General features: G+C 40.7%; 1 protein-coding gene across 1 annotated transcript in view; it reads right to left on the bottom strand.

Moving 5' to 3' along the window:
* Window positions 1-4,951: 4,951 nt before the first annotated feature.
* Window positions 4,952-26,210, bottom strand: part of CycD (cyclin D) — a 174,419-nt gene continuing 153,160 nt past the window's right edge. Inside the window, exons 4-5 of the transcript XR_011417264.1 lie at window positions 5,262-5,528; window positions 4,952-5,203 (exon numbers count right to left, since the gene is read on the bottom strand). The gene's annotated coding sequence lies outside the window, so the exon portion shown is untranslated. The remainder of the gene's footprint in view (window positions 5,204-5,261; window positions 5,529-26,210) is intronic.

Raw genomic sequence — 26,210 nt, 5'->3', positions numbered from 1 at the left:
AATTTATTAGAAATATTAGTAAAGTTTTTATAAGGGTTGTAAGCCTTGTAGAAGAGAGGGGTACTGTTCTCAGAAGGGATAAGTATGGCTGAGGAACAGGTGTCTGATTGGGCTTCTGACGCTGATGGGGCGTCGGCTCTGCCACCGCCGCGCCCAGCTGGAGGGCTGGTGCGAACGCCAATGAATTTCCGGGGATTTCCAGAGAGACAGATCCCGAAAGAGGGTCACCTGGTAGACTTGGAGAAAGAATTGGCGCAACAGGATAGACCTCCACGGAACCTGGAGTTCCCAAAAGCCCCGAAAGACTCAGTGCTCAAATCGGCGGCAAACGCGGCGATCGCTCAGGCCCACCAAACATATCTGCATGCTCTGCCATCTGGCATCAGCGAGTCCATCCGCGAGGAGATGCGAGCTGGCTTCATGGAAATGATGAAGGGCATCATTGATGTGCTTAGGCCGCCAGGGAGCCAAACCGCCGAGACTAACACTGCGCCGAAGCCGCCAAGACATGTCGAGCCGGGACCGCGAACAGGCGCCATCCCGAAAGAACGGGAAGTGTTCCAGCGCGAGGCATTTCCACCACCGGTGCCACCGAAGCCACGTAGGCAAGGCGCACGAGGGGCGGAGTATTCGTCCAGCAGCCCAGTTTACGTGGCAGATGCTCAGTCGAGGAACTGGCGTAACCCGAATAACCGCCATTTCCGAGTAGAGGACCGGAGAGCGGATGATTTTCAACCGGAGGAGGCGTACGCCAACGTGCGAGAAACTGCGTACATGAAGCTCGAGCGGTGGAACGTCAAGTTTGACGGCGAGGACGCGATGAATTCGGTCGAGGACTTCGTGTTCCGCCTAGAGTTCCTGCAGAGGCAGTATCAGTGCCCGTGGAAGGAGGTCCTGCGCGGTTTCCACCTGCTCCTGACCGGCCGCGCCCGCGAGTGGTACTGGATGCACGTGCGGCATTCTAGGGTCGACAGCTGGATGCAACTGCGGCATGCCCTCTTGGACAGGTTCCGGGGCTACCAGACGGAACACGAGGTAATGCAGGAGCTTCTACAACGAGAGCAACAGGCCAGCGAAGGGGTGGATGATTATATCCACCACATGCGTCAACTCGCCGCGCGATTCCAGAAGCCGCTGAGAGACCGAGAGCTGGTGAGGATTATAAAGCGTGGTTTAAAAGAAAGTCTGGCGAAATATATTTATGCCATGGACGTACTCACCGTGGATGAGCTGCGCCAAGAGTGCCTAGAAGTGGAGAGGCACATGGGTCGCAGAAGCCGGACTGGGTACCTTCAGCCGTCGCGTTGTCCACAAGGAACGAGGCCCGTAGTCCACGAGGTTGAAGTTCCACCGCATCTTACAGAAACGCCACCGGGAGAACTGGAGGAGGCATTCGTGCGAAGCAGGAACTCATCCCGAATTGTATGCTGGAACTGCAGACAGTTCGACCACGTCTTTAGAGACTGCCTGTCCAAGGAGCGGAAAATATTCTGCTATAGGTGTGGAAAGCCGGACACTTTCTGCTCGCAGTGTGAAAACTGTCCGGGAAACCCCAGAGGGAGCGCGGTGATGGCGGGACAGACGCGTTCCGGGACGGCGACCGCGGGAAAGCAGGAGGGGGGCACCTACCAGAGCCAATAATCATTGGAAAGGAGACGGAGATTTGGAATAAGGATCAGGATAAGGCTAATTATAATAATAGTATAAGCAAAGGAGGAACACTTAGGGGCTTACCATACGAAGAACGTGTTCGGGCATACATGTCGGCCCGAAATAGAATTTTTGGTGAGCGACAGCTGGAGGGGATGACGCTAGCCACCCGGAGAATGGTGAAGGCACGTGCGCGCTTCCGCAGACGCAGGATTACCAGGCGCCAGGTCGTCGAAGCGGTGAGACGGGAGGAGAGTATAGACCCACGAGTATTCGCCGAAGTGGAGGTCGCTGGAGCCAAAATGAAAGGGTTGCTGGACACGGGGGCCTCAGTCAGTCTGTTGGGACAAGGATGCCGGGAGTTAGTGGAGAAACTGGGATGGGAAGCGCGGCCATACGAATCGATGGTGAGGACAGCGGCGGGTGCCAATCGCCCAATTTTAGGTCGCGTTGTTCTGCCTGTGAAATACGGGAATAGAACGGAAGATATCGTATTTTACATGTGCCCGGACCTGCGACAGGAACTATACCTGGGAATCGACTTCTGGCGAGCCTTTGAGATCGCACCAGAGCTGCTCGGTCCGGCCAGAAAGTCCGAAACACCACCAGAGGCATCTGAGGTAACGGTAGCGAACCCAGAGGTGGCTTATTACCGGGACGACGACGACTGCGTAACGGATCCGGAAATGTGGGACCTGGACAACGATCAGAGGAGTCAGTTGGAAAGCGTGAAGCGCAGATTTCTCCAATTTGAGAAGGATGGCCTAGGGAAAACTCACCTGCTGCAGCACCGAATTCAGCTGATCGAGGGAGCAGAACCCGTGAAAGACAGACATTATCCGCTGTCCCCGGCCAAACAGGAGATCGTGTGGGCCGAGGTGGATAAGATGCTAAAGTTAGGCATCATCGAGGAGAGTGACAGCCCCTGGAGCAACCGGACGACGGTGGTGATGAGGCCTGGGAAGAACAGGTTTTGCTTAGACGCCAGGAAATTAAACAGTGTAACGGTAAAAGACGCGTACCCGCTTCCATGCATCGAGGGCATCCTATCGCGAATCGACGAGACTCATTTTATCTCTAGCGTCGACCTTAAGTTCGCGTTCTGGCAAATAGAGATGGAGGAGAAGAGCAGGGCGTATACGGCGTTTACTGTACCAGGGAGGCCGCTGTACCAGTTCCGCCACATGCCATTCGGGCTCTGCAACGCCGCTCAACAGCTTTGCAGGCTCATGGACAAGGTAATCCCGGCGAATCTGAGGTCCAACGTATTCGTATACCTGGACGACTTGCTGATAATATCGGCAGATTTTCCAACGCACTTAAAATACTTGGAATTGGTGGCCGAGTGTCTGAGGAACGCGAACCTCACCATAGGCATGGCGAAGTCGAAATTCTGCTTCCGCAACCTAAACTACCTGGGTTTCATCATAGGCGGCGGGACGCTGCGCATGGATCCGGGAAGGGTAGAAGCGATCCGGAACATCCCGAATCCGAGGACGGTCAAGGAACTACGAAGCTTCTTAGGTACGGCGGGGTGGTACCGCCGATTCATAAAGAATTTCGCTGAGATATCGGTACCGTTGACTGATGCCCTTAAGAAGAGAACGGGTAGATTTGTGTTGAGCGACGAGGCCATAGAAGCCATAGAGAGCTTAAAGTTAGCCCTCACCACAGCCCCGGTGTTAGTTCACGCAGATTTTCGAAGACCATTCTTCATCCAATGCGACGCATCTCACTACGGAGTAGGAGCCGTGTTGTTCCAGCTAGACGACGAACAACAGGAAAGGCCGATCGCATTCTTCTCGGCCAAACTCAACAAGCACCAGATCAACTATTCGGTGACCGAGAAGGAATGCCTAGCCGCCAAACTGGCCATACATCGATTCCGGCCGTACGTGGAGATGATGCCGTTCACGGTAATCACCGATCATGCGAGTCTGCAGTGGCTTATGAGTCTCAAAGACTTGAGCGGGAGATTAGCCAGGTGGTCCCTCGAACTGCAAGCGTTCCCTTTCTCCATGCAGTACCGCAAGGGAGCCGACAACGTCGTCGCAGACACATTGTCCCGAAGCGTGGAAGAGGTCGAACTGACCCCGGAAGATCTGTTGGGATTTCAGACCCCGGAGTTCGATTTGTTCAGCGGTTAACGGCGGGCGTGCCAGCTCGAAGTGAGAAAAAAAGTTGGACATTGCATTTCTGCTTGACAGAGTAAAATTTTTTCCCTTCTGAAAAATTAAGCCGGCACATAATACCAATGGCTTAACAGACGAATAAAAGTTTTGTTTTTGTGTTCTTTGCCATGTAATAAATTTATATAAATCAAACCGCTCGAATCACAAAGAAAATATAATAAAAAAATTAAAAGAGACTTAAAAATTTAAGTGCGACGAGAGACGAACCAAATAAGCCAAAAATTAACGGCTCCGGCACCAAGGAGACCAGCTCGCGCACCAGAGAGGCCCACGAAATATTCAAGGCCAGGATTCAGTGCAGCGGCGCAAACCAGCCATATCCGCGACGCCGCCAGCAAGCGTCGGCGCAAACGTGAAGGCGACGAGACGAGCCACCAACGACCGGGCTCCAACAACGAAGAAGCGGCCACAGGCGAGACCCCGCCCACATCCACCGAGTGAGTCCGTTCCATTGTTTTGCCCATCCTCGTTCGAGCCCCTGGCAGAGTCAGAAGAAGACTCCTAATTGCACTCCCTGAAAAGGAGTAGATTTTTTTTTATCGTTAAATTTGGTTAATTTGTATTTATAAAATATATTCATACATACATAGGCACTTACGCCGAGCTTCACTTTAGAGTGCGAACGGTGAGGAAAACTCCAACGGTGATGCATCTGCGCCTGTAAAATATAAAAAAAAAAAAAAAAAAATCTAAAATTAACTCTTGCGCGAACTATGCTCACATACTTACCTAATTTGAATTTACGCATTTATATCGCCCCTTACCACCCCCAGAGAGCTCTTTAGGTAGGGTAAGGTAGAATTAAGCGATTTAATACATACGATACACAACACGTGACATACCCAGTTTTAAGTAATTGTGCGGGCCATTGTTCCTAAATCGGGGCAACGATTGCCTCTAAAGTGCCTCATTGCGCGTTTCTCTTGCGGCGACTAGCAATATCCTTGTAGTGTTTCGTCGCCTGTTCCATTCAGTGTTGTAAAAAAATAAAAAAAATTAATTCTATAAGATAAGAGAAAAATTTAGGAATTAATGCGCTGTGTCAATTAGTATAAATATATGCAGCAGTAATACGCACCTGTGAAGTTAATGAATTATCCGCTTGCCTGAGATCCTAAACAGCTGCAAGATAAATGCCATAAGCAATGATTATGATTGTTATACATTTTAAGAAAACGCAACCAATTATACGCACCTATTGAAAGAAATCATGTCCGGCTAAAATGATATTGCTGGGGAGAGTGGGCATTGTGGCCGACACGGGCTAATATAGGCCATTTGGTGGCCAAAATGAGGGAGACGAGTGGAGGTGATCGTCTCATGGTAGGGCGGGTACGCTGGGTCCGGAACCGGGGCCCGATCTGGAAGAGTAAGGTGGATAAATAGTGTTTTTTTGTTAATTTATATTGAGTGTCTTACCTTTGTTGTTTACATTTTCATAGTTGTTACAGCTGTGTATTTTGTTCATGAGTTAGTAGTTCCGAATATTTGTTATCGATTATGCGGTTCATTTTGAGTAGTGTTGTGTGAGTCTGTTTTGCTACAGACGTGTAGCTTTGTTGTTATCGATTGTGCGGACTGCGGGCCAGGGATGGGACCACACCCAGAGAATCCGATGAGCCAGCCGGCGCGGCCCACTGAGAAACAAGCAGTTCCGTAACACAATTTCGAACCGGAACCCAATCTCTGAAATCGGAGAAATAATCGCAGAGTTGGGCGAAAACAAATATTTTTCTGTCCTCAATATGAAGAGCGATTTGCGTCGAATTCTTAACTTTGCCAAAGATTCATGCAAACATAAAAATAAGTCGTTCACGTAGCCTAGCGAAACAGCTGCAAGCAAGGTTGGCAAGTCTCTCTTGCACTTGTCCTAGCTACTATGAAATGCACATTTTTCTTTTATCTCATCCACTGGTTCTAGTGTTGTTGATCAAGGCGAAGCACAGAAATTGATTTGAGCCACAGCTAAACAACTTTATAAACCAATATATAATTTTCGATTAATGGACGCATTATAACGTGCTGTTCTGAAACATTTTTTTAAAATTCTTGGCCCGATTTTAAAAAACATTGGCAACTCAACATTTGGAGGCCCCGACTAAGTTTAACATACAGTATTGCAGTCCATATAGTCAAATACGGAAGTGCTATTACCCAAGTGCCTTACAAATTATTGTGACATTTTAATTAGTCGATTGCAAAACGCCTCTGTGTGCTGACAATTTACAGCTTCCAAAATTCGCGATCTTTCTTTTGTCCGGTCCTAGCTTATAATACATACACTTGCACATTAGCAGCATTGTATGTGCTTAAAGTTCATCATCTTAACAATTTGTTCTGTTTTATCGCCTGTGTGAATGAAATAATGGAAAGTGAAAAAACAAATGATATGCAGGTAAAGAGGGTATTTTTTCTCAAGTACAAGATGGCTGCATTCTTCAAGCGAGCCAAGGATATTGGGAGGGATTTATCTAAGGAGAAATAAATATCTCATGTGCCGTTGACTTTGAAGTGCACTATTTCTAATGCAGCAAACTCTGACCTTAATGCCGCGCATAACTCGCTTGAAGAGTTGAATTTTAATGTCATCAGTATAAATTTACGCGATGATTTCGACCAGGTGATAGCCATGTTTGAAGCTCGCGTTCGCGTAAATATTCAGTGACGTCAATCTAACGTCCTCAATCTAAAGTGATCGTACGCGCTTGCCCGAGCTCAAACTACCTACATTTTCCGAGTTGGTCATCGATAAGGATACCGAACTGTCGACTATCCGAGTTGGTCATCGATAAGGATACCGAACTGTCGACTATTGAAAAACTGCAGCACCTCCGCTAGTGTCTGGCCCTGCATTGGGATCGGTTCGATCTTTGGAGTTTTCCAAGCCAATTATCGTGGGGCTCTGGATAATATAAATAAAAGATGAAGTAACAAACGTTCTGTTTTTAGACACACATTATTGGACTCAAGAGGGTAGATTCGGAGTCGGCTTGAAAACTGCGTGAGCTGCAGACTTTGGGCAGTTTGAAACAAAGTACAGGATGCATAATAGTGCATACGCTGCAGTTGGACACCCACACTCAGATCAAATAGGAGGAGGGCACAGCCTTTAAAATGGTCTCGACTGCTGATGAGTTCTTCTCATTTCTGGAAAGGCGTAGTCAAAAGCTGGAAAGCGTGCCACACGCCATATCATCTTAAGCGACCACTTCACAGGTGGGCAACTCCAAACATAATACTAACCCTAGCAAAAGGGCACTTGTAGTTGAGACTACCCAAAAGGACAGCAGTTTTTTTGATGCATTTGGTTACGGACTCTACACATGTAAAAAATTTGGATATTTGTCTCCATTCCTTGGACATTAGGAAGTTGAGAAACTAGACCTTTTCTTTTAACTGCCTGAAAAAGGGAGATCAAGCTCGGTTTTACAGCACTAGTTATTCACAAACTTGTGGAGAAAAGCATTATGCCCTGCTGAATCACATGCATTGTCCTGATTCTATGATTCGCTGGTTAGCTGCACATTTCCACATCCTGTTTTGCACAGAGGCTTCAGTTAAGAAAAGCCAATCTTCAGCAAGTGTCACGGATCTCGGAGACATAAGCGTAAGGATTCATATGAAGTCACTATTTTCTGATAATTGAGCCACCTTTGATGCTCTTGTGGCTCGAAAAATAACCGCTAATCAGCCTAGATTTAACATCGATACATCGGATTATAACATCCCTTTAAATATAAGGATGGCTGATCCTGCGTTGAATAAGCCACAACGGGTCAATCTTTTAATGGGAACGAGTCTCTTCTTTGAGCTTTTGTCTGTCGGACAAATTATGCTTTGCAAGCATTACCTCTTCTACAAAAGACTCGTATTGGCTGGGTCGTGACCGGTTGTTTTGAGCGACTGCGCAGTATCTCGTTGATGGCTGGTGGCCTCACTCACAGATGAAAGTTCGAAGAGCCTAAAGGCTAGCAAGGAAGAGTTGGAGTGTAAGCAGCAATTTGTTGCCATCCGGCGAGTATTCAGTGCGACTGTCTTTTTGAAGCGGAGCGCAGAGCTGCTAGGAGAGTCCTTTGGCCAGGTTTATCGTCGATTTCTCAGTCTTAAGGGAAAATTGGGTCGGCATTCGCATCTGACGGAGCAGTACTCGGCCTTCATCAAGGAGTTTCTGGGTCTGAATTACATGTCGTGAGTTAGTGCAGAGTTGAGCGGCTGTTGTAAATATTTCCTCACACATCATTGCGCCTTGAAGGAAGACATCATCACAACCAAGTTTTGTGTTGGGTTTGATATCCCTGCGACGATTAATTCTGAATATTCTCTTAATAATATACTGATGGAGGGCAAACATTCAATCAAGCAAACGTTCAATTAAATTTGTTCAAAATTGTCTCTTAGTACTTCAAACCTCAAGAGTGGCTTTCCAGTCACCAAATAGTCCTCGATGAAGCTGTTCAGGATAGGGAACAATATTTCAAGTTCAATGATAGAAGCGATATCAATAAGCTCTGGGCCTTCTTAGAGATTCTCGATAGACCAATTGCTATTATTATTTTCTGTTATATTCCACTGTTACGCCCTGTAGGCCTTCAAAATTTGCGATGTTACTGTGGAGGCCTATGGATCCGGCATTTACATGGTCGTATATTTTCTTCCAAGTCTCGTCTAGCGCCGTTAAAAACATTTACTGTCCTAAAGCTTGAATTATGTGGGACACGCTGTTGGCTAATTTGGTGCATTAGGTCAAGCTTACAGGCATCCTAGTCAGCCAGCTCCATTTCTGGTGTGAAATGTCTATCCTGGATAAGCAACTGCGACGGACAGAAATCCAGCTAACATCCTTTCCAGAGGCATAGTTTCCGACATCCTAGCTCAATCGGAGCTCTGATTTCATGGCTTATCGTATCCATTAGTTGGTTTCCACAATTGGCTGGTGGCTTGTCTTTCTGAAACTCCCATAATTTAATTTGGAAAAACTCATACGCAAGCGGCTTAGACGCTTGGATGCAAGCGCACAAACTAATTTGGGTCAATGAAGCTTATATTCGTCTATGTGTAAGCTATCACCAGCGTGTCCGACTGGGCAATCGAATGCCGTCTCAACAATGTTGCGACACCTGAAGAAGACGCTGGCAGTGGAGTACCGGCCCTTCAACGGCCAGCCCATAGAAATGTGATCCCTCACATGCGCGCGCTGAGTGGCTGCTGAAGAACGGCACGAAGCACAGAGTCAGTGTCAGTCTGCCCATGCCGCTGCCGGAACGACGCGTCTTCATTACAACTTAAAATATTATTGCAAATTCAGATTTCTCACACCCACGGTACAATCCAGACGGATTGGCGAAAAAATAACAATAATGCAACGGTTTTATCTTAATTTGTACAAATTCATAAAGCTTTTTAGACTTGTACAAAGAGCGAACTTGTGGGATAACATCAGGGAGATTCGTTCTCAAGGAAATGTGTAAAAATCCAGCTCCATCGCATGTCGAGCATGTGATGGAAAGTCTTTCAATGAATCGTCTAAAAACCGTTCGAGCGTTCATCGTGGACCTTTCTTCTATTAATCGGAAGTTCGTACGAGACGGCTATCAAGTGTTACGTTAGCGTCTTGATCTGCTTCACTGGGCACTGCACTTAGAGCTAGCGATGGACCTATCGACTGCAACTTTCTTGAGTTCCCTAAAACGGTCATCACTAATCGTGGCAAACCCAGCCAGATTTTACCCGACAACGCAACAACCTTACTTGGAGCAGAGAACTAGCTGATAGATTTAAAACGTGTCCTGTTTAGTGATCCCCCCATGGAAGCAGTTCAGCAGTTCTATCTCGCCGATGGAAATTTTTCCCCATTGTTTTTCGCACCTTGGAAGTCGGCAGTGGTCGCCATGCACTATTTCTATCATTCTGTCATATTCACCTTGTTTGCCAAATTACATCCATTGCTAACTCAAGACTATTACTCCAGCTTTCCGACAGCGCAACAAACTTAGTTGGAGCGAAGAACATACTGATAGATATAAAACGTCTCCTGCTTAGTGCTCGTCAAGAATGAAAACCTACCTCCTATGCGGTGACCGCTGGGTAGGGTAGTAAGTCTGATTTCTGGCAATGATGGAGTTTCTCGAGTAGCTGATGTAAGGATCACATCTGGAATCATTAGAAGAGCCGTGAACAAGTTGTGTCTCCTGCCTTTTAAGCAGTCTGTTGAAAGTCTGGCTCCCAACGGGGGGAGTATATTGGATTCTGCAGTAGTAGCATCGCATATATGTTTATATATGTTTACATCGGCGATATTATCGCCTTCAGTCAGTCCGATAACGATCACGCCAAACACAATTATCTACATGGCAAGGCGAAATCAGCTATTTAAAACTGAAGTCGGTTTTCTAAGATTTATAATTTCGGCAAACGCCGGAAAACCCAATTCCGAGAAAGTAAGGGCAATACAAAATTTTCCTATGCCCTAAATCTTCAAGGACTTTTTGGGTTTATCCAGTTATTGTATGCGATTTATTCGAGATTAGCAAAAAAAAAGGATCACCAAAAATATTTCTAGCAAAGCAAGTGTAACCCGGACGTATTCAATAAAATTAACACGACGCTCACCTCAAACGATATGATACTAACTTTCCCCAATTTCTAAAGGCAATTTAATTTAACAACCGACGCATCAAACCATCGGAGCAATTTTAGCGCAAATCGGTCTATCAAATACATATCGAGTACACTTTTAAAAGCGGAACAAAATTACGAAAGAAATGAGAGGGAAATGCTGATGTGTGAAAAGGAAGATGACGGCTGCACATAATTCGAAGATCTAGTATTTAAAGCTGTTCACTCCACAGTAAAGGCAAAGACCCACAGGTATTTTTTTCGGAACTAAGTACGCTATACTGTAGCATGTTACATGCAAATAAGCATATGCCCATATTGCAGTGTATACAATATGTTAAGTGGTCATATGCTTAATCTCAATGTTAGAGTATCAAGCGCATTGTTTACATAATACAACTACCGCCAAGTGCCGTAATATGATCAGCCACTTATACATATGTGGACTGGCCTGCAGCGTGAGATCTGCAGCGTAAGCACTATGACGTTTTGACCGTTCGGTCCCAAGCGCATTCCAATGTATGTATATGCCTTCTGCATGTACATATAACAACATATATACAAATACATATGGCATGCTATGTACTCCCGTTCTGCCGATACTTTGAGCGACAGAACTCCAAACTCTAGTATGTACTTTAGGCTAAGTCCATTTTAAATAAAGAGAGACGATTCATTTTGAATCTGACCAACAAGCGGATCAGAGTTTTTTAACATTCCTACAATACCTTCAGGAATTTTAAAATACAAGAATTAAAATCAGGAAAAAAATTAAGAAAAAACAGTGTGAAGATTTGGAATATCATAACAGCAAGAAAAAAATAATAAAACATTGTGTGGACAGGAGGCACAGTGTATGCCAATATAGATAACACATTAGGTGTAAAAATTACATTAAAGAACAGAAAAGGAGTAGTACAACCAAAAATAAAAATATAATATAGTTAAATAATTCACAAAAATAATAATACAACAGAATACAATATTTCACGGGTTATTTTTGCGGACTTGTTTCGGCTTAGCAGTTGCTAAGCCGCATACAGCTAATTCCGATAAAAACAGGCGGTGCGGTTGTACAAAATTGACACATAAAAATATGAAATGGCGTTTTGTAATCTATAAACCGATGAATCGAAACAGTAAGTTCACATCCATTTTCCCCGATCTTGCATTTGAACTTTCAAAGGCCGAAATTGAGCTACAAAGGGGCAAGAAATTGTTGGCCGGTACACCGAACCACAAAAAAGAATGAACAACTAGAAAATAATATTAATAAGTTATTGACTTGTAAGCAAAAGAATCAATGAATGAAAAAAAAGTAGCGAATAACAAAATAGCATCAAAAACAGAATACAGGACTTTTAAAGAAGAAAAAACCACTACAGGAAAGTAAAAACTGCCCACTGTCTCAGAACCTAGAAGATCTAGAGACTTGAAAATTTAGATGTCTGATGAGACTTTTTTCTGTAATGCTATTTTAGTTCGTTTTTTTCTCATAAGTACTAAATTAGTGGTGTGGTTACTGAGTAGAGGCATAGCTCACGAGATCGAGCTCTACCCGTAATGCGGTCAGTGGCAAGTTCGAACACTGCCAAGGGAATTTTTTTTATACCCTGAACCCATTAAAAATGGGTATAAGGGTATATTGTATTTGTGCAAAATCCAAATGTATGTAAAAGGCAGAAGGAAGCAGCTCCGAACCCATAAAGTATATATATTCTTCTTCGATCTAGCCATGTCTGTCTGTCCGTCTCTCCTGCCAAGGGAACTTTATTTTATTAATTTATGTGTTGTTGGAATAAGAGGGTTCAGGGTATTCCTTAGTCGGGAGCTCCCGACTGGAACTTCTTACTTGTTTTATTTTTATTTGGTGTTGGTATTCCCTAGTCGGGAGCTCCCGAGTAGACCCTATTACTTGTTGTCTCGTAATTTCTAATCTGGCTGCTGAGTAGCGGCATAGCAAGTGGTGCGGTCCATCGCGAGTTTTATTTATTTATTTATTTTTATTTATTTTTTTGCTGGTGTAGCTGTTGAGTAGAGTCAACAGCAAGTAATGCGGTCAGTTTCGAGTTCGAACCCTGCCAAGGGCATTTTTTTTTTTTTAATTTTTATGGTGTTGGAATAAGAGGGTTCAGGGTATTCCAACTATTCCGACTAGAAACTCTTACTTGTTTGTGTCTGGCTTACTCGGAACAGCACACCTTGATATCTGTAAAGTGTTAAATAAATAAATGATCAAACTTGTTAAAGTCCTTGTATAGAGTATAAAGATAGTAACATTAAAATTTGTTAGTTTAATACTCATTATTTTTTTTTTTTTTTTTTGTGGTCTGGCTGTTGAGTAGAGTCGAGGGTTCAGTGTATTCCCTAGTCGGGACCTCCCGACTAGATTCTCTTACTTGTTTTATAACTAGCGCCCGCTACATCCTTAGAGCTAATAAATCAAGTAAATAGCCCAACTTTTATTGCCAACTAATGCAAGCCACAATTTAAATGCAATTGACTATTTGAGAATACACAAATATTGTATAGTACAATAAGATATACTGTAGAAAATTTCATGAAGATCGGTTAAGCAAAAACCAAAGTTATATGTAACTGCGCAATTGGATGGGAACTAGCCAATACTTCAGGGATTTCTGTATACATGTACACACACACACATTCAAGCGCGCATGCCTCGCATTCTAACAGCATGGTAGTTGCAACTTTTTCTGTAATGCTATTTTAGTTCGTTTGTTTCTCATAAGCACTTAATTATTGGTGTGGCTGCGGTCAGTTGCGAGTTCGAGCCCTCCCAAGGCAACTTTTTTTTACTTATTTGCTGTTGGAATAAGAGGGTTCAGGGTATTCCTCAGTCGGGAGCTCCCGACTAGAGCCTCTTACTTGTTTTCTCATAAGTACTTAAATATTAATATAGCTGCTGAGTAGAGGCATAGCAATTGGTGCGGTCTGACGCGAGTTCGAGCCCTACCGGGGAAAGTATTTTTTTTTTTGCTGGTGTGGCTGTTGTAATGCGGTCAGTTGCAAGTTCGAACTCTGCCACGGGAGCTTTCTTTTTATACCCTGAACACAATAAAAATGGGCAAAAAGGGTATATTTTATTTGTCCAAAATGCAAATTTATATAACAGGCAGAAGGAAGCACATCCGACCCTATAAAGTGTATATATTCTTGATCAGCATCAATAGCCGAGTCGATCCAGGCATGTCCGTCTGAATGTCCGTCCGTCTGTCTGTCCACTTGTCCATCCGTCCGTATGTATGAACGCAAGGATCTCAGCACCTTTAACATCTAGAGAGTTGAAATTTTAGATGTAGGTCCTCCTGGTGCCTGCGCAGATCGAGTTTGTTTCCGATAATCTATACGAACTCCGTTTCTAAACAATCTGTTTTTTGAGCAAATTAGGTAAATAATAATAAGAGCTAGAGTCACCAAACATGATATGTCGCTTCTAGAATATTAAATATATGTCAAGTATATTTCTTTTATAAATCAAGTTAATAACCCAAGTTTTATTGGCAACCAATTTAAGCCGCAATTTAAATGCAAATGACTTTTTCAGTATACACTGTAGAAAATTTCATAAAGATCGGCTAAGAAAAAACCAAAGTTATATGCAACTGGGCAGTTGGATGGGGCAGTTAGCAAAACTTGAAGAATTTCGGAATACATGTACACATGCGTGTCTGCTTCGCATTCTAACAGCATGGTAATTGCGACTTTTTTCTGTAATGCTATTTAAGTTCCTTTTTTATCATAAGTATTTGATTGTTGTTGTGGCTGCTGAGTATAGAAATAGAGAATAGAGAAAGTATTTTTATACCCTGAACCCATTAAAAATGGGTATAAGAGTATATTGTATTTGAGCAAAATCCAAATGTATGTAACAGGCAGAAGGAAGCATCTCCGACTCCATAAAGTATATATATTCTCGATCAGCACCGATGGCCGAGTCGATCTAGCCATGTCCGTCTGTCTGTCTGTCCGCCTGTCCGTCCGTCCGTCTGTCCGTTGGTATGAACGCAAGGATCTTAGAACCTATAAGAGATAGAGACTTGAAATCTTAGATGTAGGTGCTCCTAGTGCCTGCGCAGATCAAGTTTGATTCCGATAATCGATAACTTACTCCGTTTCTAAGCAATCGATAAAAATCGATATCGATATCCTGTTTTTTTGGGCAATTTTGGTAAATAAAAAGTGCTAGAGTCGCCAAACTTGACATATAGTTTCTAAAATCGAATAAATATAGTGACATATGTACCACACCCACAACATATACTATAAGTACATATACACTCATCTATCCGAATACAGCACATAACATATGTCCACAGCACCTAATGGCAACCCCTTACACATAAGCCCTAGCAACTAAGCGCACCACATATGTAACATGAGACACCCCAATTTGTAAACAATAAACCCCAGAGCCCCAATATTATAAATTCTTGGTGACAATAACAATTCTGGCGTGGGACCGATCATAAAATCGAAAACCATTAGACATATACATCCGCCATAATCCTTATTCCCACCAAATGCCCAATTTGCCAACGCAGCTCAAATTCAGGCTCTTAGTATATTTTTGAAACTCATTAAAAGAATGAGAGTATTGTTAAAAGAGAGCGAGCTCATGATCTTCAGCCCCCAGCCGAGATTGGCTAAGCGTTGACAAAATTATACAAGTTGAGTTTTACTGAAGACGTTAAACCGTCAAGTTGCATCGTGCACAAACTGTAAATTCCAATAAGCCACGCTGGTCTAAATAAAGTTATATTTTTCTTAAACAACGCGTATTGGTTTATGTAATTGGCGCAGCCGGTGGGATGCGCCAGTGATATAAGACCTATAACGGACAATCGTTGCCCCAGGTCTTTAAAGCAAATCGTGGTCGGCGCTGATGATCGACGCGAACGCACAATCATTGGAAAATCGTATCCGCAAAAGAACACACGCGAAACTTGCCGCAAGTGCTCATTGACCTCTCAAGGATTATAAGATCCCAGGTCAAACAAAAACCCGACATTGCAATTTCATTGCAATTATCTAGTACTCTACCAAGCATTGATTCTTTGGACAATCGGAGTTACTAGGTAGTGAATTTTAATTCACAACACAAAAGTGAGTGTGCCCTTGGCCTTGCACATCCTTTGATCCCTGCAAGACACACTCATTGGTAACGCGCGCGAAATAACGCCATACCTAAACAAAAAAAAATTACACCAAGAACAAAAACAACAACAAAAGTGAAAAGTGAACACCATGGCGCAACCAAATGAGCCAGTCTTGAACTAAGCGAGCAACACCTTTCACAAGCACTAGGCCAAATAAGGCAAGTGCCAACATTTAATGGAGCCACCGAGGAGCTAAGCGCCCTATAAGGCGCATCGACTTCATCATGCAGTTATATCCAACGAGGGATATTGGCCAACACAGCGTCCTGTTCGCAGTCATCGAAATGCAAATAGGAGGAGACGCGTAGAGGGTCACGAAGCTATCCCCTGCCAACACCTGGACAGAATTGAGGTCGGAGCTCATCTCACCGGAAGTATTTGTAAGTATTCGTTATAAGTTAATACTAGAAGACAATCAGATGAATACCATGTTGTATACGAATGCATTAAAGAACACAGTTCAAGACGTTATTATGAGGAAGTTACCCGATAAGTTATTTATGACATTGGCTCGTCACGATATAACGACAGTTTCAAAATTAAAACAGGTAGATCAAAGAGAAGGCGTTTACGATGTAGTATTGTTCGATAGAAATAAAAACCCAAACAATCAAACCAATCCAGCTACTTCCTACAAAAATCGAGGTAACACTGAGTACAGGAAAACCCCAATTTTTTATCAATCAACAAAACAACAAAACTATAGTAACTATATACAAAAACCAAAATCCCAAGTTGGCTGTAGTCCACAGATTAACTTAGAATTTAATCCAAATCTAAACAAAGGCAGGGCACAAAACCCTCTTAATTACCAAAATCACCAAAAACATTCATCCGCCCCCAATCCGCCAACAACGCGATAGCGGTAGTGGTCAAATGAAAATGGACACGTCCGAAAATTTTCTTCAAACTGCCTCGGAGTCAGAAACCGAAGAAAAACCAACCCATTTATCGAACTAACCATGAATAATAAAATCCTAAAATGTGTAATATATATGGAGTCGTCTATTAACTTATTGAAAGAAAATGTCCTAAATTTCAACATAAGAACTTGCCAATTGGAAGTTCAAACAATTAAATCGCTGAAGCCCAGCAAACTTTGCCCTACTAATAAGAAATTTTATTTACATAATTTTTCACAAAATTATGACGTGTTATTAGATAGAGATTTCTTAGAGAGTACTCAAGCCCTAATAGACTTCAAAGATAAAAACCATACGAATAAGGGAATATACATTTACCATGCAAGACAATTCGAAAAGCGAATTGCCAGCGAATGAGTCAAAAATTGAGTACCCCGTTCCGCCCCCATCAGATGACGAACAATTTGTGTTCGCCATCAACAACGAACTCTCAGAGTGCAACGCATTCTGCCTTGATCATCTAAACGATGAGGAGAAAGGAAAACTAACAAAAATCTTACATGAATTTGGGGATATTCAAAACCGAGAAGGTGAAAATTTGACCTTTACAAACACGGTTAAACATGTCATCCAAACTACCCATGAAGATCTGGCTTATAAAAAACCATACAAATATGGCCAAGCATTCGACCAAGAAGTCGAAAACCAGATCAAAGATATGATCAAACGAGGGACAATTCGCAAGTCGAAATCCTCTTACTGTTCGCCAATTTTGATCATACCCAAAAAGAGGGATGCATCCGGCAAACAAAAATGTAGAATAGTCATTGACTATCGAAACTTTAATGAATTCACAATTGATGACAAATACCCCATACTAGCAATGGATAGCATACTGGGAAAATGTCAGTATTTTACTACTGACCTCGGTAAGGGCTTTCGCCAAATCCAAATGGATGAAAGTTCAATTCCAAAGACAGCTTTTTCAACTAAAAATGGACATTACGAGTACACTCGAATGCCGTTTGGCTTGAAAAATGCACCTGCAACGTGCCAACGCTGCATGAACAATCTTCTGGAAGATTTAATCTACACAGATTGTCTTGTCTATATGGACGACATAATTGTATACTCCACTTCATTGAAGGAACATATTTTGTTATTGAGGAGGGTAATCACGAAATTAAAAGAAGCCAATTTAAAATTGCAATTAGACAAATGTGAATTCATGAAAAAACAATCAATTTTAGAACTGCGGATTTTACCGAAAGTTCATCCCAAATTTTGCGAAAATAGAAAAACCAATGACGGCAAAACTAAACAAGTAAGAGGTCGGAAGCTTCCGATTAGGGGATACCCTGAACTCTCTTATTTCAACACCAAATTATATAAGCCAACAACACCAATTAATAAAAAAAAGTTCCCTTGGCAGGGCTCGAATTTGCAACTGACCGCATTACTTACTGTCGACTAAACTCAACAGCCACACCAGCAAAAAAAAATAATAATAAACTTTCCCCGGTAGGGCTTGAACTCGCGACAGACCGCACCACTTGCTATGCCTCTACTCAGCAGCCACGCCAATAATTAAGTACTTATGATAAAAAAGGAACTAAAATAACATTACAAATAAAGATGCAATTACCATGCTATTAGAATGCGAAGCAGACGCGCATGAATGTGTGTGTGTACATGTATACAGAAATTCTTAAAGCTGCTGCCCCATTCCATTCGCAGTTGCATATAACTTTGGTTTTTCTTAACCGATCTTTATAATAATTTCTACAGTATATCTTATTGTACCATAGAATTTTTGTGTATTCTGAAAAAATCAATTGCATTTTAATTGTGGTTTAAATTTGTTAGCAATAAAAGTTGCGTTATTAACTTGATTTATAGCTCTGGAGTGGTAGCGGGGAGGTGGCGATAGGTATGAAATGTAAGATACTTGAAATATCTATCATATTCCAGAAGCCACATATCATGTTTGGTAGCTCTATCTTATTATTTACCCAATTTGCTAAAAAAAACAGGATGTGGATATCGATTGCTTGAAAACGGAGTAAGTTATCGATTATCGGAAACAAATTCGATCTGCGCGGGAACTAGGAGCATCTACATCTAAAATTTCAAGTCTCTAGCTCTTATAGGTTCTGAGATCCTTAAGCTCATACATACGGACGGACGGACGGACAGATAGACGGACATGGCTAGATCGACTCGGCTATTGATGCTGATCAAGAATATATATACTTTATGGGGTCGGAGATGGTTCCTTCTGCCTTTTACATACATTTGGATTTTGCACAAATACAATATACCCTTTTAGCCATTTTTAATGGGTTCAGGGTATAAAAAGAGTGCAGTTATAAACATTAAAGATAAACTATACACGGAACAATTTGAAAAGTTAAAATTACTTATAAAGTCCGATCCGATAATTGTATGTCCCAATTTCGAGAAAAAATTCTCACTAACTACAGATGCCAGTAATATTGCTATAGGAGCAGTATTATCACAAGAGCATAAGCCAATCTGCTACGCAAGCAAAACACTAAATGAGCACGAAATTAATTATTCGGCAATAGAAAAAGAAATATTAGCTATTGTCTGGGCCACCAAATACTTCAGGTCCTATCTATTCGGTAGAAAATTCGGGATCCTTAGCGATCACAAGACCCTAGTTTGGTTAAATAACATGAAAGAACCAAATATGAAGCTACAAAGGTGGAAAATCAAGCTAAATGAGTTTGACTACTATATCAAATATGTCCCCGGAAAAGAAAATCATGTAGCAGTCGCTTTATCACGAATTAAAAAAGAGGAAAATCTATTAGGAGAAACTTCAGATAGCATAGCCTCAACCATACACAGTGCGCAAGAAGATAATGAAAACCATATTCCTATCACAGAAAGACCTATTAATTATTATAACAGAAAACTGGAGTTCATAAAAGCTAATATTAACACAGTAGAAACTATACACTACGTTCACAAAATAAAAATTAAAATTTCTTATCAGGAAATGACCAATGAATACGCTAAAGAAATGATTGAAGAATATCTATGCACTAAGTGTAATTTACTTCCAAACTTTAATATTTTCCAAAAGGCCAATGTTGAAATACTCAACCCAAATAACTTATCAAAAGTGATGAAAGAGAACAAGTTATAAAACCTATGCAAAGTTCAAGGAAATCATCTTTAAAAGTCGTAAGGACTTATTGCATCCAGGTATAGAAAAGGTCACAGCCCTTTTTAAAGAAAAATACTGTTACCCTGACCACCAAAAGTTAATGCAAAATATTATAAACGTATGCGAAATATGCAATATATCCTAAACAGAACATAGAAATACTAAACTTTCTTTTCAAACGACTCCAGAAACGTTTAACCCCCGAGAGAGATACGTCATGGATTTTTATATCATTGACAATAGACAGTGCATGGACATTTAATCCAAGTACGCAGCATTAATAGAGATAAACAGCAGAGATTGGCTCGAAACAAAACGAGCAATCCTCCAAATTTTCAACCTAATGGGTAAACCAATAGAAATTAAAGCAGATAAAGATTCAACATTCATGTGCGCAGCACTCCATCTATGGTTACAGTCCGAAAATGTCCAAATAACTATAGCTACTAGCAAAAATGGAATTTCTAGTATTGAGAGATTTCACAAAACAGTTAATGAAAAGCTTAGAATAATTAAGAGCGAGTCCGATCCAGAAAATAAATTATCAAAATTTAAAACGATGCTTTATACGTATAATCATAAGACAAAACATAATACAACTGGTAGAACACCAGCCGATATCTTTATATATGCCGTAACACCCGCATATAATACCCAAGAATATAAACGTAATAAAATAACAAATTCAAACGGAAAACGCCAAGAGTTTAAAATAGACAACAAAACTATAGTAACTATATACAAAAACCAAAATCCCAAGTTGGCTGTAGTCCACAGATTAAGAATTTAATCCAAATCTAAACAAAGGCAGGGCACAAAACCCTCTTAATTACCAAAATCACCAAAAACATTCATCCGCCCCCAATCCGCCAACAACGCGATAGCGGTAGTGGTCAACTGAAAATGGACACGTCCGAAAATTTTCTTCAAACTGCCTCGGAGTCAGAAACCGAAGAAAAACCAACCCATTTATCGAACTAACCATGAATAATAAAATCCTAAAATGTGTAATATATATGGAGTCGTCTATTAACTTATTGAAAGAAAATGTCCTAAATTTCAACATAAGAACTTGCCAATTGGAAGTTCAAACAATTAAATCGCTGAAGCCCAGCAAACTTTGCCCTACTAATAAGAAATTTTATTTACATAATTTTTCACAAAATTATGACGTGTTATTAGATAGAGATTTCTTAGAGAGTACTCAAGCCCTAATAGACTTCAAAGATAAAAACCATACGAATAAGGGAATATACATTTACCATGCAAGACAATTCGAAAAGCGAATTGCCAGCGAATGAGTCAAAAATTGAGTACCCCGTTCCGCCCCCATCAGATGACGAACAATTTGTGTTCGCCATCAACAACGAACTCTCAGAGTGCAACGCATTCTGCCTTGATCATCTAAACGATGAGGAGAAAGGAAAACTAACAAAAATCTTACATGAATTTGGGGATATTCAAAACCGAGAAGGTGAAAATTTGACCTTTACAAACACGGTTAAACATGTCATCCAAACTACCCATGAAGATCTGGCTTATAAAAAACCATACAAATATGGCCAAGCATTCGACCAAGAAGTCGAAAACCAGATCAAAGATATGATCAAACGAGGGACAATTCGCAAGTCGAAATCCTCTTACTGTTCGCCAATTTTGATCATACCCAAAAAGAGGGATGCATCCGGCAAACAAAAATGTAGAATAGTCATTGACTATCGAAACTTTAATGAATTCACAATTGATGACAAATACCCCATACTAGCAATGGATAGCATACTGGGAAAATGTCAGTATTTTACTACTGACCTCGGTAAGGGCTTTCGCCAAATCCAAATGGATGAAAGTTCAATTCCAAAGACAGCTTTTTCAACTAAAAATGGACATTACGAGTACACTCGAATGCCGTTTGGCTTGAAAAATGCACCTGCAACGTGCCAACGCTGCATGAACAATCTTCTGGAAGATTTAATCTACACAGATTGTCTTGTCTATATGGACGACATAATTGTATACTCCACTTCATTGAAGGAACATATTTTGTTATTGAGGAGGGTAATCACGAAATTAAAAGAAGCCAATTTAAAATTGCAATTAGACAAATGTGAATTCATGAAAAAACAATCAATTTTAGAACTGCGGATTTTACCGAAAGTTCATCCCAAATTTTGCGAAAATAGAAAAACCAATGACGGCAAAACTAAACAAGTAAGAGGTCGGAAGCTTCCGATTAGGGGATACCCTGAACTCTCTTATTTCAACACCAAATTATATAAGCCAACAACACCAATTAATAAAAAAAAGTTCCCTTGGCAGGGCTCGAATTTGCAACTGACCGCATTACTTACTGTCGACTAAACTCAACAGCCACACCAGCAAAAAAAAATAATAATAAACTTTCCCCGGTAGGGCTTGAACTCGCGACAGACCGCACCACTTGCTATGCCTCTACTCAGCAGCCACGCCAATAATTAAGTACTTATGATAAAAAAGGAACTAAAATAACATTACAAATAAAGATGCAATTACCATGCTATTAGAATGCGAAGCAGACGCGCATGAATGTGTGTGTGTACATGTATACAGAAATTCTTAAAGCTGCTGCCCCATTCCATTCGCAATTGCATATAACTTTGGTTTTTCTTAACCGATCTTTATAATAATTTCTACAGTATATCTTATTGTACCATAGAATTTTTGTGTATTCTGAAAAAATCAATTGCATTTTAATTGTGGTTTAAATTTGTTAGCAATAAAAGTTGCGTTATTAACTTGATTTATAGCTCTGGAGTGGTAGCGGGGAGGTAGCGATAGGTATGAAATGTAAGATACTTGAAATATCTATCATATTCCAGAAGCCACATATCATGTTTGGTAGCTCTATCTTATTATTTACCCAATTTGCTAAAAAAAACAGGATGTGGATATCGATTGCTTGAAAACGGAGTAAGTTATCGATTATCGGAAACAAATTCGATCTGCGCGGGAACTAGGAGCATCTACATCTAAAATTTCAAGTCTCTAGCTCTTATAGGTTCTGAGATCCTTAAGCTCATACATACGGACGGACGGACGGACAGATAGACGGACATGGCTAGATCGACTCGGCTATTGATGCTGATCAAGAATATATATACTTTATGGGGTCGGAGATGGTTCCTTCTGCCTTTTACATACATTTGGATTTTGCACAAATACAATATACCCTTTTAGCCATTTTTAATGGGTTCAGGGTATAAAAAGAGTGCAGTTATAAACATTAAAGATAAACTATACACGGAACAATTTGAAAAGTTAAAATTACTTATAAAGTCCGATCCGATAATTGTATGTCCCAATTTCGAGAAAAAATTCTCACTAACTACAGATGCCAGTAATATTGCTATAGGAGCAGTATTATCACAAGAGCATAAGCCAATCTGCTACGCAAGCAAAACACTAAATGAGCACGAAATTAATTATTCGGCAATAGAAAAAGAAATATTAGCTATTGTCTGGGCCACCAAATACTTCAGGTCCTATCTATTCGGTAGAAAATTCGGGATCCTTAGCGATCACAAGACCCTAGTTTGGTTAAATAACATGAAAGAACCAAATATGAAGCTACAAAGGTGGAAAATCAAGCTAAATGAGTTTGACTACTATATCAAATATGTCCCCGGAAAAGAAAATCATGTAGCAGTCGCTTTATCACGAATTAAAAAAGAGGAAAATCTATTAGGAGAAACTTCAGATAGCATAGCCTCAACCATACACAGTGCGCAAGAAGATAATGAAAACCATATTCCTATCACAGAAAGACCTATTAATTATTATAACAGAAAACTGGAGTTCATAAAAGCTAATATTAACACAGTAGAAACTATACACTACGTTCACAAAATAAAAATTAAAATTTCTTATCAGGAAATGACCAATGAATACGCTAAAGAAATGATTGAAGAATATCTATGCACTAAGTGTAATTTACTTCCAAACTTTAATATTTTCCAAAAGGCCAATGTTGAAATACTCAACCCAAATAACTTATCAAAAGTGATGAAAGAGAACAAGTTATAAAACCTATGCAAAGTTCAAGGAAATCATCCTTAAAAGTCGTAAGGACTTATTGCATCCAGGTATAGAAAAGGTCACAGCCCTTTTTAAAGAAAAATACTGTTACCCTGACCACCAAAAGTTAATGCAAAATATTATAAACGTATGCGAAATATGCAATATATCCTAAACAGAACATAGAAATACTAAACTTTCTTTTCAAACGACTCCAGAAACGTTTAACCCCCGAGAGAGATACGTCATGGATTTTTATATCATTGACAATAGACAGTGCATGGACATTTAATCCAAGTACGCAGCATTAATAGAGATAAACAGCAGAGATTGGCTCGAAACAAAACGAGCAATCCTCCAAATTTTCAACCTAATGGGTAAACCAATAGAAATTAAAGCAGATAAAGATTCAACATTCATGTGCGCAGCACTCCATCTATGGTTACAGTCCGAAAATGTCCAAATAACTATAGCTACTAGCAAAAATGGAATTTCTAGTATTGAGAGATTTCACAAAACAGTTAATGAAAAGCTTAGAATAATTAAGAGCGAGTCCGATCCAGAAAATAAATTATCAAAATTTAAAACGATGCTTTATACGTATAATCATAAGACAAACCATAATACAACTGGTAGAACACCAGCCGATATCTTTATATATGCCGTAACACCCGCATATAATACCCAAGAATATAAACGTAATAAAATAACAAATTCAAACGGAAAACGCCAAGAGTTTAAAATAGACAACAAAACTATAGTAACTATATACAAAAACCAAAATCCCAAGTTGGCTGTAGTCCACAGATTAAGAATTTAATCCAAATCTAAACAAAGGCAGGGCACAAAACCCTCTTAATTACCAAAATCACCAAAAACATTCATCCGCCCCCAATCCGCCAACAACGCGATAGCGGTAGTGGTCAACTGAAAATGGACACGTCCGAAAATTTTCTTCAAACTGCCTCGGAGTCAGAAACCGAAGAAAAACCAACCCATTTATCGAACTAACCATGAATAATAAAATCCTAAAATGTGTAATATATATGGAGTCGTCTATTAACTTATTGAAAGAAAATGTCCTAAATTTCAACATAAGAACTTGCCAATTGGAAGTTCAAACAATTAAATCGCTGAAGCCCAGCAAACTTTGCCCTACTAATAAGAAATTTTATTTACATAATTTTTCACAAAATTATGACGTGTTATTAGATAGAGATTTCTTAGAGAGTACTCAAGCCCTAATAGACTTCAAAGATAAAAACCATACGAATAAGGGAATATACATTTACCATGCAAGACAATTCGAAAAGCGAATTGCCAGCGAATGAGTCAAAAATTGAGTACCCCGTTCCGCCCCCATCAGATGACGAACAATTTGTGTTCGCCATCAACAACGAACTCTCAGAGTGCAACGCATTCTGCCTTGATCATCTAAACGATGAGGAGAAAGGAAAACTAACAAAAATCTTACATGAATTTGGGGATATTCAAAACCGAGAAGGTGAAAATTTGACCTTTACAAACACGGTTAAACATGTCATCCAAACTACCCATGAAGATCTGGCTTATAAAAAACCATACAAATATGGCCAAGCATTCGACCAAGAAGTCGAAAACCAGATCAAAGATATGATCAAACGAGGGACAATTCGCAAGTCGAAATCCTCTTACTGTTCGCCAATTTTGATCATACCCAAAAAGAGGGATGCATCCGGCAAACAAAAATGTAGAATAGTCATTGACTATCGAAACTTTAATGAATTCACAATTGATGACAAATACCCCATACTAGCAATGGATAGCATACTGGGAAAATGTCAGTATTTTACTACTGACCTCGGTAAGGGCTTTCGCCAAATCCAAATGGATGAAAGTTCAATTCCAAAGACAGCTTTTTCAACTAAAAATGGACATTACGAGTACACTCGAATGCCGTTTGGTTTGAAAAATGCACCTGCAACGTGCCAACGCTGCATGAACAGTCTTCTGGAAGATTTAATCTACACAGATTGTCTTGTCTATATGGACGACATAATTGTATACTCCACTTCATTGAAGGAACATATTTTGTTATTGAGGAGGGTAATCACGAAATTAAAAGAAGCCAATTTAAAATTGCAATTAGACAAATGTGAATTCATGAAAAAACAATCAATTTTAGAACTGCGGATTTTACCGAAAGTTCATCCCAAATTTTGCGAAAATAGAAAAACCAATGACGGCAAAACTAAACAAGTAAGAGGTCGGAAGCTTCCGACTAGGGGATACCCTGAACTCTCTTATTTCAACACCAAATTATATAAGCCAACAACACCAATTAATAAAAAAAAAGTTCCCTTGGCAGGGCTCGAATTTGCAACTGACCGCATTACTTACTGTCGACTAAACTCAACAGCCACACCAGCAAAAAAAAATAATAATAAACTTTCCCCGGTAGGGCTTGAACTCGCGACAGACCGCACCA

This window comes from Drosophila virilis, unplaced genomic scaffold (assembly GCF_030788295.1).
Source record: "Drosophila virilis strain 15010-1051.87 unplaced genomic scaffold, Dvir_AGI_RSII-ME tig00001562, whole genome shotgun sequence".
NCBI classification, from domain to species: domain Eukaryota; kingdom Metazoa; phylum Arthropoda; class Insecta; order Diptera; family Drosophilidae; genus Drosophila; species Drosophila virilis.
Note: the sequence above shows the minus strand (reverse complement) of the source record. Positions and strands in the feature narration are given on the sequence as shown.